Raw genomic sequence first — 16,597 nt, forward strand, 5'->3', positions numbered from 1 at the left:
TTTTGGCTATCTAAAGACCCTGAAATTCTTAAATAAAAAGGGCCACTTATGAAAGTTGTATCCTTATAAAACCACTGCTTATGATTGTGTAATAATACACATTCAAACAGAATCCTAAGCTTTAATTTTGCATATTCAGTGGCCATAAATTGATCTGTGCATTAGTAATTTGAAGCTGGTTAATGAGTTGCTTAAGAAGGAAGCTATATTCTCTCCTTGTGTTACCAATAACTAGTGTTAATTAAAATTATTACAAGTCTGATAAAACTAGTCTAACTCCTTTTTACACTTTGCAAGGGACTCTGAAAGGGGTAACATTGCACCATACTCATAAAAATATTTAAAGTATACTGGTGAGCTAACATTAAACTATTTACACCAATTCTGAGTATATACGAAACCTTCCTTCTTGAGAGCATATTTTGCAACAATGTTGGTATATCTATGACTTCTATGTCTGTCTTGTGTCAGCTTTTGAACGATATTGTTTTTCTGCCAAAAATACATTGCAGAACTTTCGCATCTCCATATGTTGCAAGAAAAAACACAAAGGTAATTATAATTTTTTATTGTTCTATAATTCCCCCTCAACAAGGATCAGTATAGTTTCATTTCCCAAGAAGTCGCTAAAATTTACAATGAGCAAATTTTGTAAACATTGTCATTTTTGAGGTTATGTGGGGTTACATTGCACCAAACCAAAAAATTAAATTTTATTTGATATACATAAGTTAAGATTTATAAATATGTAGAAATGCCTTTAAAACAATACACACAACTAATAAATTTGTTTATAAATGTGTTTTAGACATGGGCAGAAAACACATTAGACGGCCCGGTTCTCGTTCATATGCAGACTGCTCTCCTGCTACTCTACGTGCCTGCCTGGAAGAAATCACTCACAGAGCTGCAGCTGTTAAGTACAAAATCCCTAGCAAAAAAGTACAAAATCGCAAACAAACTAAAGGGAAAACACAATAAATAAGTAGGTAAACCAACTGTTTTCACAGCAGAAGAGGAAGTGGCCTTCGTTGAATATATAATTGTGATGTATGTTTTTCCTATTGATGAAACAGACCTATTGTTCATTGTTATCTTGGAAAATTGGGGAGGACAGTTCACGCTTTCAGAAAAAACATTCCTGGAAAAGAGTGGGTAAAGAGTTTCCTAATGCGACATCCACAGCTGACCGTTCGTTTCGCTGTGAACATCAAAAAAAGTAGAGCAGCTGTAGATGAGATCATTCTGAAGGAATATGTTTCCAATCTTGCAGAATCTTTGAAGGATGTTGACCCCTCTAATGTGTATAACTATGACGAAACAAACCTAACAGACAATCCAGGGTCAAAGAAAGTGTTAACGAAACGAGGTATAAAATATCCTGAACCTATCTGTAATGCATCTAAAGCCAGTATTTCGATTATGATGTGTGGAAGTGCTACTGGTGAATTACTTACACTCTTTGTTGTATATCGATCAAAACACTTGTGGTCAACATGGACCGAGGGTGGGCCTCAGAATACACGATATGGGAACTCGAGTTCAGGATGGTTTAATTCAGAAATGTTTGAATCATGGTTTATGAGTGTAATGTTGCCAGTTTTGAAGAAGAAGGAAGGGAAGAAGGTGTTGATAGGGGACAATCTTTCTTCACACATGACTAGAACTGTGTTAGAGGAATGTAAGAGGAACAACACTTCCTTTGTGTGTTTACCACCCAATAGCACTTATCTTACTCAGCCATTAGATGTGGCATTTTTCCATCCCATGAAGTGTGAATGGAGGAAGATTTTACGTGAGTACAAACTCAGTCCAGCTGGATTATCAAGCAGTGTTTTGCAGAAGCAGGACTTTCCTAAACTGTTGAAGAATTTGATGGACAATATGGCACAAAATTCAGAGGAAAATTTGAAATTTGGTTTTATAAAAACTGGCATTGTACCCTGTGATGTTTTGCCCTTGCTTGAACGTTTGCCAGGCCATGTTTCTGATTGCTCTGTAATTGAAGGAAGTTTTAAGTCATTTTTTGAGCAAAAGAGGACAGATGCTACATTTTCAGGAGTGCGCAAGAGAAAGTCGAAAGTGTCTGTTGATGCTGGGAAGAATCTTGCTGCTGAACTTCATTTGGACATGTGTAATTCTCAAAATATTCCCAGCACCTCTACATACAATCCTATGCCTAAGAAAAGAGCATTGAACACATCAGAAGTTCAGACTTTACGCTCGGACTCTGATGATTCGTTTTCCATTCACGATGAGTCTTAAAGCTCAGAAAATTCTTCTGATGTTGAACAAGACATAAATGGGAACATGGATCTTGCGCTCAAGCCAGTCAAGAAGAAGATCGGGACATTTGTAGTGTTTTCTTATGAAGATGAGTTGTACCCTGGCAAGATCGTACAATTTAATGATGATGAAGTTATTATTTCGTCCATGCAAAAGTCATCTTCTAGCTGGAAGTGGCCAACAAAGCCAGACAAACTGTCTTATAAATGGGATGCCATTCTTGGGTCAATCAACCCTCCTAAACCTGTAAATAAACGAGGCATGTTTTCTGTTCCAGAACTGAGTTATCGTGGTGATAAATATTACAAATATTAATGATAACAAGTTATTGTTCTTATGTTTTTTGTTTAGTGACTTGTAGCATGTTCACTAATAGGTAGGTATATATTTTGTTTCTACAAAAATTTTGTTCCACAAATGTATGTTTGAGTAAAATTATCAAAAAATTTTACAAATTTGTAATTTTTATGACATATATATGCCCAAAATGGTAAATTATGATGTCAGAAATGTAAGGCTATATAATACAATAACTTAAACATGTCAATGTTTAAAGTAAAGGTGGTATACTTTGCACCAGTACACTACACAGGCTTCTGGTTAAAGTTTTGTTGAAGTGGTGCAAAGTACCTCCTCAATGAGGTTACTTTGCACCAATTTTTAATTAGTCATTTCTGAGAAGAAGTTGGGAGTATGTGCATGAAGTATGTTATTTCTCATAGTTTATTTCACATGCATGCAAATTTTTATATAATTCTTTAGTTTTGCTTTTTACTTACAAGAAAAAATGTAACTTTTCATGTTATTTTGGTGCAAAGTATACCCACCTTACGGCAGGTTAAACTATTTGAAATATTTCAGTTCTACAAATCTCAAAGTAAAGTTCATATCTTCCTCTTCAATTTGGTTGGTTATATGATCCAGATAGGTCTTATGACCATAGAGTTACATGCATTAAAATTATTCTTGGTATTATTCAAAAAGTTTTTTTTACTATGTCTTATCACTAAATTATTTTAACTAAAGGGACAAAAATTGTTTACTCAAAAAATAACTTTACTGTTTTGTAAAATATATTATTGATGTTGACAAAATACAGCACAAACTAATTGGTTCAACAATTTTTGAGGGTGTGATAGTTTTTGAAACACTGTTCAGGGTGAAGTCCAGGTTGTCGTGGACATGTTTCACAAAAGAAGACTGTCTCTCTTCTTCCTCCCTTCTCTTTTCTGTTGGAGCACACTGCGCAGTCTTTGTGCTTTCTTCCCTCTAGCTTTCCTTCACATGAAGCTTACCATCTAAATGTTTCTCTTGATCACTAGTCGATGGTCTTCCATGTTTTCCAGATTTATTGGATACTTTACTGACAAGACCTTCAATAACGTGTTTCTTGAATGTTTTGTGTAACAAAACAGGCATGTTTAGTTTAGTAAGGTACATGTTATACAAATGAAAACTATTTACAAACAATCCAAAAACTTTTTTTCACAAAACCATTACTGGTGCAATAATGATCTGCTCGATCAACAGCTCCCATGTGTGCTGTGTAATCTATTACTACCTGTGGCTTAGGAATTTTTTTTTTTTTTTTTTAGTTCTCTGCAACATCATCACATTAGAATTGTGACGTGTACTCAACATATTTATATATCGTTTATCATCATGCCAAGCTAGCACCATTATTTTATCATCTTTTGTTTAGGCATTCACATCATGTACTTTGAGTTTTAGGTTTTTTTTCCTAATTTGAATTGGAAGTCCCTTACTATTTTGCAGTACAGTTCCTTTTTCAAAAGCTCATTTGCAATGTCAACACCTGTATAAAATCTATCTGTATAGAGGAAGTACCACACTTTTTGTGTAATGTTTTGAACCATTGCTATCAATTCCAAAATTATACAAGAAGTGAAAGTAAGATCGGGTCATAATAAGGCATTGGTAGTTACAGAACCATAATATGGTATCAGGCCTAAAATATAATCATACAGTGAATCTGCTATTACATAAATCCGAAGACCCCACTCTACCAACCTTTCCCAGCCTGGTTAGGTTTGACCATTTTGAGAAAGGCTAGCAGTGGAAGTTGCCCTGAACCTTAGGCTCAATGGTGTCCCACCTCAAGGTTGAAAAAGAAGTTAAGCACAAAGGTAGGCCGACTGAACAACCAGCTCACAAAATAATAAGAAATATTTTCTTGTTAACTTGGGGGTAATATTTTAAAATAGAAACTAACTCATTTTCAGACAATCAGTTATATTTGATATATTAAAAAAACTTTATGAGTATTACAGTATTACTTAGTTATTTATAAATCTTCATAAACAATAAATAGAATATCATTTGTTACTTGTTACATTTGTTACTTAAATTAAAAAAACTATGGGGCCCCAGAATATTAAATAAATATTAACGTTACTTTAATTCATAAATTTATGTTAGCAAAACAAAATAAAAAAAAAAACAAACGATGAAAAATTTATAAAATGAATTTAGGTAGGTTGTCCACATTTATTGCCGAACACATGCTTCATGCGAAGTATGAAAACGAAGAATCACTTTCCTGAATTCATGAGTGAGTGAATCCCGTAGCCGTCAGAAAAGAGAGGAGAACATCCTCTACTCCAAACAAAGGGTTACAAGTAGTTCATAGCATGGCCGGCATAGGGAAGGACTCCAGATCCATGACTCGTGGGCCGCTATAAAAACATTTCAAAAGACTAATTACATGGTGAAATATTTAAAAATAAATGTCCAGCATGATTTCCAGAGAAATCTGCGAAAACTCACCCAATAGGCGGCTACCCAAACTTGAAACTACCGCATGGATGCGGTGGATAAATAAAGAGCAGAAATTAATACAGTTTTTCACATGATGGTCACCAAGAAGAAGGAAGTGACCATAGATGGCATAACACAGTTAGCCAAACATAGTTACAAATGCACAATTTAAAGAATAGTTCCGAAAACTGAATAGCACACTGCCTTGACGAAAATATAATTAATTAAACTTTAAAATAATTAAATTTGTTCAGAGTTCTTTTCTTTGATTCTTGATGCACTTAAATTGGATAATAATTATGTGATAATAAAATACAATACAAATAGTTAGAACAAAACATACCTTCACTTAAAGACAAAATTACAAATAAATTACCCCCATAACAGAAATTCTTAAAAAAAAAATAAACCAGCGTTCAGTTTGCCAAAACAAAAAAAAACAACACACAAATAGTTAAGCAAAAACGAGTGTACGCCCAGCTGAATGCTGCAATGGCACACACTCCCTCCCTCAAACCACAACATAGCAGGTGGGTGACAACAATCACTAAAACCCCCAAAACATTACTAAGTACCTGACAATTAAAACAAAACAAAATTACATACACACAGCAAAAACTTATTCCACCGAGGAGGATGAAGCTAGGGGAATGAGGATAGTACCTGAAGGAATGGTTGGAGTATTATTAGGTGGGGTAGTCGCATTGGTCCGCGATTTCCACCAAATAAACAAACTGAGAATAAAAAAACCTACCAAAACTAGGCAAGAAAAGGCTATAGCAATAGAACTTATATAGGACGATGACTCAACAACCGTGTGAGGACGCAATAGGTTAGCAACATCTTTAAAAGAAACACCACTGGGTTGAGAAATTAGCAAATTATTTATGTCCTTAACCAAGGAGGTATTTAATGTTAGGTTAGGCAAAATGGGAAAACTTAAGTGACTTAAATTAAAGTTAAATTTTGGAACGTGTACAGAAGGTAGTGATAAATTCAACTGTAGGGATGAGCTAACAGATCCAAAGGTTCGAAAGAACGGACTTACTATATCACAGTGTGAAGCATTGCTAATATAACCACTGCCCATTATGGACATGGTGAAAGGCTCAAAAGACATGGTAGAAGTTCTACACAGAAACGTGACATCAATAGAGTGGTTGGTAGTGAAGATCCATAAGGAGTTATTTTTTTGAAAAAAGGGAAGGTCCAACGGGACAATGGACTTATCACAAAATTCCATAAACGATCTGCCGAGGAAAAGATTAAATTCACAGTTATCCATGTGGGAATCAAAAAACGGAAAAGTAGGAGGGCACAGGATTATACCATGTTCCTTACAGTCAGCAAGTAACTTAGAGTTAATTGGTGCGAAAAGTTTCCTATCAGGACTATCCAGTAAAATATCATGAACATTAAGAAGTATATAATGATGTAATTTAGAAAAGAAAAAGGGAAAACTAAAAACATTATAGAATTCAAAGCTGCTGTCTTTAGTAGCCAAGGGTACATTAACAATAACTTCCAAAGAATGATTATAGATCACCGCTTGAACATGACAAAGACCATAAAATAAGTGAAGATTTTCAATAGAAACTGGGGCCAACATATACAATGGCAAAGAAATCAAGTGCTGAATCTTATCTAATAGCTGAAGGAAAACATTGGGTACTACTAAGGTTGAGCTTAACTTTCCATGCACACTATTTTCAATGGCTAGACGTAAGTCACACAGCTCAAGTCGTGCGCTCGAGAGGGTTTCACTGACTCTAAACAGAAGGGTATTTAAATCAATTCTGAGACTTATCATCATCATCTTATCCCAAACTTCATGAACGGTGCTGTTAAACAACTTAAAAAATTCATTGTAGCTGTCCAAATAATGCACTGCTAAATTTTTAATGAGTTTAGTATTATTAAGCACTCTCTCTTCCAAATCCTTGACAACAATCATATGGTGGAAAACACTGGTACCAATATCTTCTTGATTTGCTGTTACTGATTTTAAACGTTTTTCTAACATCACTAGGTCATCATTATCTAGAGTTCCAAAAACTGTTTTGAGCACTGTACCTCCAAAATTAAATAAACCACGTCTTTCGCGTGTGTCCCTTCGGGGCAAAAGTGAGGTTAATGCTAAAATTTCTGTTTTGTATGCTAAAAAGTTCTCCCTGAGCTGCGGAATGACAAAAGCAAAATCTTGATTCATAGAAGATTTTTTGGAAGACTGTTCGTTATTAAGTAGAAGAACTTGATTCAATGTTGTTTCCAACTGTGCACTTTCATTGTGTAAATTAAGTAGATCAAAACTCAGCACAACAGAATAGTAACTATCCGAAAAATGTATCTCTTGACCTTTCTCAAACAGAACACCAGATTGTAATTGTTTTACCGTGATGTTGGCAACCAAGGCGTGGATGCATGTGAGAATGCACAACCGCCCAATCATGGCGCAGAAGCACAACGTTGTGAGTCAGACGGGAAATAAACACAGGGACACTGGAACATGAAACCAAAAGGGACCAAGGTGGTAAATAGATGACACAAAAAATTACTTAACATAACATCTACTATCAAACCAAATTCATTACCCTTATACCATAAAAAAAACTAACAAAAAAACTTTATTCCCTTAAACTACATAACAAATATATCAAAGGTTGCAACCGACTTAAAATTAGTACCATGGGTTTTTTACTTATCTCTTCTTGTTACTTTATTAACTAACAAAGTGAATATTATAGGCCTATACATGTAAATTAAAGTTTCCTGGGTTGTCAAGACTAGGATCGGTGGGTGATCAGACCACGATCAACTGAGTCACAGACCCGAATGAAAAGCAAACCAACAGTGAGCACAAGGTTAGGTTCTGCAGCACCTAAACAATGTCTACTCAAACTGGAGGTGGAGAATAACATCTCTTTAAATGTGAAATGTGTGCTCTAGTCACATATGCTCCTGAGTCAGGGTTAACTAGGCTTACTGTGACTGGCGTGAGAAAGCGTTGGATTTGAAAAGGACCTGACCAACGAAATGACAATTTTGCCATTTTTTTATCCACTGCTTTGCTTGTGGGATGAGCCTTGCAAAGAACTAGATCACCTCGTCGAAAAGGATTGTCTATTCTATTCTTATTATATTTTAAGCGGCTCCTTTCGTGAGACCGTTTGAGATTTTTAAGGGCAGAGGCCCAAACTTCCTTAATATTTTTAGGGTTTTCTGGCAATAACTCTTTCAGACACCAAAGATTAGATAATGGGTTGTTTGGAGCAAAAGTGAACATTAAATTGAACGGTGTAGTTTTGTGAGATTCATGGCGGGAGTAATTGAATGCCATTTGAAGCCAAACTAAATTTTTGTCCCAACTACACTGATCTTGCGCATGGAAAGCGATTAACGCTGATCGGAGGTTACGATTGAACCTTTCCGCATGCGAAGGTGGAGGGTAGTAGGGTGACAAGGTAATATGGCGTATGCCATGGGTGAAACACATGCTCTTAAATAATTTAGAAGTGAATTGGCTACCATTATCAGAGACGATAGATGTCGGAACGCCAAAGTTTTGGAAAATACGAGTCTGAAGAGCTCGAATTGTAGATGGTGCATCTGCCTTTCTTAAGGGAATGAGCCAAACAAATTTTGAAAAAGCATCAACACAGACCAATAACATATTGTTTCCATTTTTACTTCTGGGCAATGGACCTACAAAGTCAATGAATAATTTTTCCATAGGTTTCTCAGATACTTCAGACGACAAGAATCCCAATTGTGTGTTTTGAGCAGGTTTGCTGAGGGCACAAAGACGACATTGCTTAACTCTGTTGGAAATTTCACCATGCATACCTTTCCAGACAAAATGCTTTCTTATAGATTCGATAGTTTTGTAAATACCAAGGTGGGCTCCAATAGGTGAAGAATGAAAGTATTCAAACACCACAGGTTTCAAGACTTTAGGTAGCACAATACGTTTCTGATTATGGCGAATTTTAGAATAAAGGATGTCTTTAGATAAAAAATAAGGTTTCTGTGGAATTCCAGATTTAATTTTTTTAACAATATTACTCAATTCCTCATCTTCTTCCTGGTAAGACTGAATGTTTTTGAATGCCAATGGAAAATCAGTCACGAGGACTTTACAAAAGTTTTCGCTTGAAGGTTTGTTAGATTGGTTTGTATCAAACATACGTGAAAGGGCATCCGCCACAACATTTTGCGTTCCTCGGATATGCTGCACCTTGAATTTTAAAGAGGATATTCTCATGACCCAACGACCAATTTTTCCTAACTGTCGGGGATGAGCCAAAAGCCAAGACAAAGCCTGATTATCAGTTTCCAACAAAAACTCTGCATGCTCTAAATAAGGCCTAAATTTGTCGATACCAAAAACAACAGCTAAACATTCAAGTTCATAAATCGTAGACTTCTTTTCCTGTTGAGTGAGAGTCCGGGATGCAAATGCAATAGGTTGGCGACAACCATCAAATTCTTGCGCCAAGACTGCTCCTACTGCTGAACCTGAAGCGTCGGTTTGTAAGATGAAAGGTTTTGAGAAATCTGCCATACGAAGAATTGGTGGACTTATAATGTCATTTTTTAAAGATTCAAAAGCCTTTTGCTGTTCCTTTCCCCATTCGAACTTAACATTTTTCTTTCGTAAACTGTTAAGGGGAACTGCCTTTTCAGCTAAATTTGGAATGAACTTGCCAAAAAACTGAATCATGCCAATAAATCGGGCTATGCCCTTAACATCCTGTGGTGGAGGAAATTCTCTGATAGCTCTAGTGCGCTCTGGATCAATAGATATGCCTTTAGATGAAATATTGTGGCCAGGAAATGAGATTTCATGAACGGCAAATTTAACCTTTTGCGGATTCACTGTTAAACCAGCCTTTTCCAGGCGAGACAAGACTTCTTTGAGATGCTGAAGATGCTCTTCGAAATTTTCTGAATACACAACCAGGTCGTCCAAATAGTTGTACACAAACTTAAATTTTACATCATGGAAAATTTGATCTAATAAACATGTGAGAACTTGTGCACTCGTGGCGAGACCAAAAGGCACACGTGTAAACTGATAAAGGTTCCATGGTACACAGAAACTTGTGATTGGCTTAGACTCATTTTTTAGAGGAATTTGATGATACGCTGAATTTAAGTCAATGGTAGTAAAATATTTTGCTTTAGAAAACCAATGAAATGCTGAATGTAAATCTGGCAAAGGCACTGACTCAATCTCAATTTTCTGATTAACACGACGAAAATCAACAACCATTCTTTGTTTACCATTGGGTTTCGGGACCAAGAAAGCAGGACTAGCATATTGTGAGGTAGATTGCTCAATGACTCCTTTGTCTAAAAGTTGTTGTACCTCATTTCTTAAAATATCCATTTGTGGAGGTGCCAGACGATAAGGATGACTTTTAACATAGCTTTTATCATGGAGTTTTATTTCATATTCCAGAAGTTTAGTAAGGCCTAAATCTGAAGTTAAAACTTTGGGAAACTGTTCACATACACTTTTAAGTGCTTGACGCTGTTCATCATTTAAATGGCTCAAAGGATCACATGTATTACTACCGTTTTGGTCAACACTGATTTCGGCAAGATTATCCTGACTCTGATTACTATCTGTAAAACAAATCTTGAGATTTCTTTGAAATTTAAAGGAAATATTTTTTTCTTGCATGTCGAGAATAAGCCCAGACTTAGACATGAAGTCTGCTCCAAGGATAAAATCTAAACCAATATCTTTAGAGACTAAAAAAGGGAACTTCCATGTAAAATTTGCAATTTTCAGCTTAATGATAGCACAACAAACTATCGGTAACACATCATTTGAGGCGGTATAACATTTAAAGTGACCTTTCTCAACCGATTTAACTAGTTTTGCCTCTTTCAACCTTAAAAACAAACCATGTGAAATAATAGAACGTGTGGAACCTGAATCTACAAGAGCCTGCACTTCAAAAGTGCCAAAGGAGACTACAATCCGAGGGACTGGAACTGGATTTATCCCCACCAAATTAGGAGAATTTATGTTAGAGACAGGGTAAGGCTTATTTTTACTTCCAAAGTATTTTTGAAAAGAAAGAGCTGATTTGGTTTGTCGAAACAGGTGAGCGTTATATTGCGCATTATTTAGGCTAGGTTTGCAGGGTAAGCGGCTCACCTCGCGTCCCTGCTCTGAGCGTTTTTTTGTTGCAACTTCCTACATTCTTTAATTTTATGTCCAGGGTTTTTGAAAAAATAACAGACCGGCTTCTGGTCTGAGTTCACCTGATTTGCAGGCATTTTATACTGCTTTTGTCCACTAGCAGTACTGTTGACATAAACACGATCAGATTGTGTAGGACTAAATGAACCAGCAAGGTTCTTGGATTGCTTGAAACTTGATGACTGAGGAAAATGTGTATTGCGATGGTAGTCCGCAAATCTGACATTCTGGGAATGGATACACATCCTATCAAGTTCAGAAAAGGAAGAGGGTTTAGACAGAAAGACAAGTCTAGATCGCTCTTCAGGAGACAAACCATCTAAAATGGTATTTATCACTTCCTGCTCTGAGACTTGTAAACGAAAAATGGCAGCTGCCTCCTTCACTTCGTTTACATAAACTGCAAGAGGTTCACCTGGTTTTTGTAATCGATTGAAATGGCTCAGCTGAAGCTGAGTTAATAACCTAGAGGGAATAAAAAAACTCAGGATATCTTCATGGTACTTGTCAAAGGTAAGATTTTGAGAAATGGCCAAATTTGTTCGCTCTGCCAAAGGACCTAAGGTAAAAGGGTAAATAATCTCTAGCAACTGAGCTTCATGTAAGAAGTTGCTTTGACGTAGCTTCACAATGAGGTGAAGAAAATGAAGAAACTTAGGTATATGCAGACCATCGGTAGCTGGGAAATCCTTTAACATTTTTTCTAAAGGGTGGGTTAACTTCCCAAACACATTGGAAAATGAAACTTTATTACTCAGCGCTGTTGCTTGATGTGTACTTGGTACACCACTGAAAACAACGGGTGCGTTAGCACTAGCGGGCTGTTTAGCAGAAACATAGGTTAGGTTAGGTAACGTGACAAGGTTACCTGTCATACTACAAACAGGTTCAACATCCTGTTTGGAAGGACCTGGAACAGGAGAAACATCTGGAATTTGAGGCAAGGAAGTAGGTAGTGCCAACCTACCAAGTTGGTCACACACTTGTGCAATAGATGACACAGGGGTTAGGTCACACAAAAGCGAAAACTCAGTTTCAGATTTATTGAGGATATCACCTAACTTTTGAATCTCAATCAGTATAGTTTCTAATGATGCAATCTGCACCTCTGACAACTTATGGGAATGAATGTCCAAAAGGCACTGGACACGTCTGTTTAAGTGGGCCAAACGGTTTTTGACACGAGGTAAGGTGCTTACGAAATTTTCATCATCCAAGTTTGACACTAATTCCTGCAGTACCAAAATTTTACTGGCACACAGATTAAATTCATCATTGGGATTCAAATTGACCAACTTGTCACAATCAACAGTCAAATTACTCTGAAGTGCCGTGCGCAATCGTTTGCGCAAAACGGCAGCAGTAGTGTCCTCACAGGGAACACCACGCAATTGACATTCAAATGCCAATTCATCTTTAAGGAGAAACTCGGGAATCAAAGTAGCCATAACGAACAAACAAAAAAAATTAATACAAAACACCAAAAGAACTACCAAACTGCTGTCACCCCCAAGCCATGCAAGGTTCCAAGGGAGCAACTCATGCAAGCTAAAAAAAGCTACGCATGCACAACACAACACCCAAGGATAAAACACCAGAACCACCAGCTCCTGCTACCAAACTTTCTACCAACCTTTCCCAGCCTGGTTAGGTTTGACCATTTTGAGAAAGGCTAGCAGTGGAAGTTGCCCTGAACCTTAGGCTCAATGGTGTCCCACCTCAAGGTTGAAAAAGAAGTTAAGCACAAAGGTAGGCCGACTGAACAACCAGCTCACAAAATAATAAGAAATATTTTCTTGTTAACTTGGGGGTAATATTTTAAAATAGAAACTAACTCATTTTCAGACAATCAGTTATATTTGATATATTAAAAAAACTTTATGAGTATTACAGTATTACTTAGTTATTTATAAATCTTCATAAACAATAAATAGAATATCATTTGTTACTTGTTACATTTGTTACTTAAATTAAAAAAACTATGGGGCCCCAGAATATTAAATAAATATTAACGTTACTTTAATTCATAAATTTATGTTAGCAAAACAAAATAAAAAAAAAAACAAACGATGAAAAATTTATAAAATGAATTTAGGTAGGTTGTCCACATTTATTGCCGAACACATGCTTCATGCGAAGTATGAAAACGAAGAATCACTTTCCTGAATTCATGAGTGAGTGAATCCCGTAGCCGTCAGAAAAGAGAGGAGAACATCCTCTACTCCAAACAAAGGGTTACAAGTAGTTCATAGCATGGCCGGCATAGGGAAGGACTCCAGATCCATGACTCGTGGGCCGCTATAAAAACATTTCAAAAGACTAATTACATGGTGAAATATTTAAAAATAAATGTCCAGCATGATTTCCAGCGAAATCTGCGAAAACTCACCCAATAGGCGGCTACCCAAACTTGAAACTACCGCATGGATGCGGTGGATAAATAAAGAGCAGAAATTAATACAGTTTTTCACATGATGGTCACCAAGAAGAAGGAAGTGACCATAGATGGCATAACACAGTTAGCCAAACATAGTTACAAATGCACAATTTAAAGAATAGTTCCGAAAACTGAATAGCACACTGCCTTGACGAAAATATAATTAATTAAACTTTAAAATAATTAAATTTGTTCAGAGTTCTTTTCTTTGATTCTTGATGCACTTAAATTGGATAATAATTATGTGATAATAAAATACAATACAAATAGTTAGAACAAAACATACCTTCACTTAAAAACAAAATTACAAATAAATTACCCCCATAACAGAAATTCTTAAAAAAAATAAATAAACCAGCGTTCAGTTTGCCAAAACAAAAAAAAACAACACACAAATAGTTAAGCAAAAACGAGTGTACGCCCAGCTGAATGCTGCAATGGCACACCACTTAGTTGGTTTTTGTGGGTTATACATTTTGAGAACAACCCTGCCCTTGAAATTTACAGTAGATTCATCTGCCGCTAAATGTTGACTTGGACTATAGTATTCTAAAAACTTACTGCCAGTATATTCAACAATTTTTTCACTTTTCTGAGCCTAGACATCATTAGCCTACATTCTCTTTTTGTAGCATCGAGAGGAGAACATGTAATGCCCAAAAATTTTCAAAAAACCTTTCCGGGTAAAAATGTCTTTGAAAAATCCAGATGAATCCAACGAATCCTCTGAAAAAAAGTCTTGCAGAGATGTTTTTTCTTTTCTTCCCATAATCAACAAAACTCTGTGGAAAGCCATAATTTCTTCCAGAGATATGTACATCTGTCCACACCCACCAAATGGAAGGTTGCTTCAGTGGCATAATCTTAGAAATTTTTTTGTTTCGCATAGGCATTTGTTTCTGCTGCAATTTGCTGGAAAAGACGAACACTGAAAAAAAGTTGAAAAAACTGTACATCATTAGTTGGTTATCATGTAAAGGTGGCCTATAACCTGTATTGTTTGAGTCAAAAGGAAGACAAACAAAATCGCGATCATTTTCCATGCACTCCTTCCAATCATCACTAACAGTGTCTTGTACCTCACTCTCACTAACACGTTTTTCATCGCTGGAAACCGCATTACTATCATCAGATAAAAAGAAATCAGAATCTTCTTCATTATCGTCTTCTAAATCACTACCAAAACCTTAAAAATCACTTTCACCGCTTGTTGACATTGTTCTAAGCATAGAAAAGAGAGGGAGGGATAGAAAGGCCACTCTCTAAATAGCAGCTAGAACGCTATTTGCAGCACTGTTGTGGCCGTGCACAGTACTAACCGTATAAACATTGGTGGAAGAATGACCTAAGTAGCTATTTATGCTAAAAACCACCTATGTCACAAGCTAGCATTACTATTGAAGTTTGCAATCACATCTACATCATTAAGAGGGTGGAGAGTTTTCAGTTTCTCGACGTTTATTCTCTGTATCCATTCATTGTATACAGTTTCTTCGTAAACTGGGAAGCTGTGTCTAACAGCAAATTTATCATTGCAACCAGGCACACAGCATTTTCGTACACGTGGCGGCATTGTATTTTACTTAATACATAATTTTATACCCAATTTAACAATCTTACCTCAATGAAAATATGACCACTAAATAATTGAATAAATAAACGCCAGATATTTTCCAGTTTCCACCTATGAAGCAATAAGCAAGTAGCACGCAAATAACCTAAAGTCCTAAACAAAAATACGAAAGAAAAATTGCCGCCATTACAATTGAGCCTTGGCAACGAATCGTAAACAAACATTGAGCAGTGAGCAAACTAGTGTTCTTACGGCCGTGCACACAAACAAAACGTTGTTCAAGCATCTCTCTAATGAGTGCACATCCCGTGGTTGTAACCAAGGAGTGTTTTCATAGACATAGCTATACAGTGGTGCACCTAGGTAACCAAATATGCTTTGAAATTAATTTCATAGACATATGAACTAAAATAAATAGAGTAACCTTTGCCTGAGACCTGTATTAACAACATAGAGAAATGTTGTGTTCCAAAACATCCATAGAACACTGTAATGTCACTTAAGAAGTCTGGAGAGCCAGGCTCGACAAAGAATCGGAACAGAAAATGAAAGATGGAGAACCTGGATCGACATAGGAGTGCAATTTATAATTCTGCTTAGTTATGCATGTCCAGAATAACAAATTAATAGAAAGTTGAATATGATTACAAGGTCTGTTTTTAATAGTTTGGAGCGAGGCTTATTTTAGGGCCCTGGTTATGTAACACTAAATTTTCACTAAACATTAAATTTTCCCAAAAATTTAATTAAAAATTCTAAACAGTTTTTTTTAGTTGATATGTTTTACAATCATTCTCTAAGAGGGTGTTGTGGTACTTCAAGTTGTTTACCAGTTATTTATCATTATAATGAGTGGTAAGGTTACGTTACGTATTAAAAATCTGATATTGTGAGAATGGTCTGTTAGGTTAGGTTAGCTACATTAAAAATCTTGAAATATTGTGTGAACAATTGGTTAGGAATTGCAAGTATAAAATGTAGCTAGGTTAACCTAACCAACCAGTTTACAAGACAGTACTTTTTATGATATTTTTCAAAATGTGGCATTTTATAAATGATGTTTTTCTACAAATGATTGATTTGAAATTTAAAAAAAAATTATTTACAAAATTAACTAAAATATGTAGCATTTATTTTGGAAATTAGCAAGGAAAAAAAACCATATACAGTGTAAATTAGCAAAAAAATAGCATCTATAGCAAGATGCTAATTTTTCTGGCTCATTCTTATAGTAGTTTACCAATTTAATAAGTGGTTAGGTTAGGTACATTAAAATAGTGTTAAGTCATGAAAATGTTTGGTTAGGCTT

General features: G+C 35.9%; 1 protein-coding gene across 1 annotated transcript in view; it reads left to right on the forward strand.

Moving 5' to 3' along the window:
* LOC134531371 (E3 ubiquitin-protein ligase RNF14-like) overlaps positions 1-16,597 on the forward strand; it is a 250,433-nt gene that overhangs the window by 177,510 nt on the left and 56,326 nt on the right. The gene's annotated exons all lie outside the window — the stretch shown is intronic.

Source organism: Bacillus rossius, chromosome 3, assembly GCF_032445375.1.
Source record: "Bacillus rossius redtenbacheri isolate Brsri chromosome 3, Brsri_v3, whole genome shotgun sequence".
Taxonomy (NCBI): Eukaryota; Metazoa; Arthropoda; class Insecta; order Phasmatodea; family Bacillidae; genus Bacillus; species Bacillus rossius.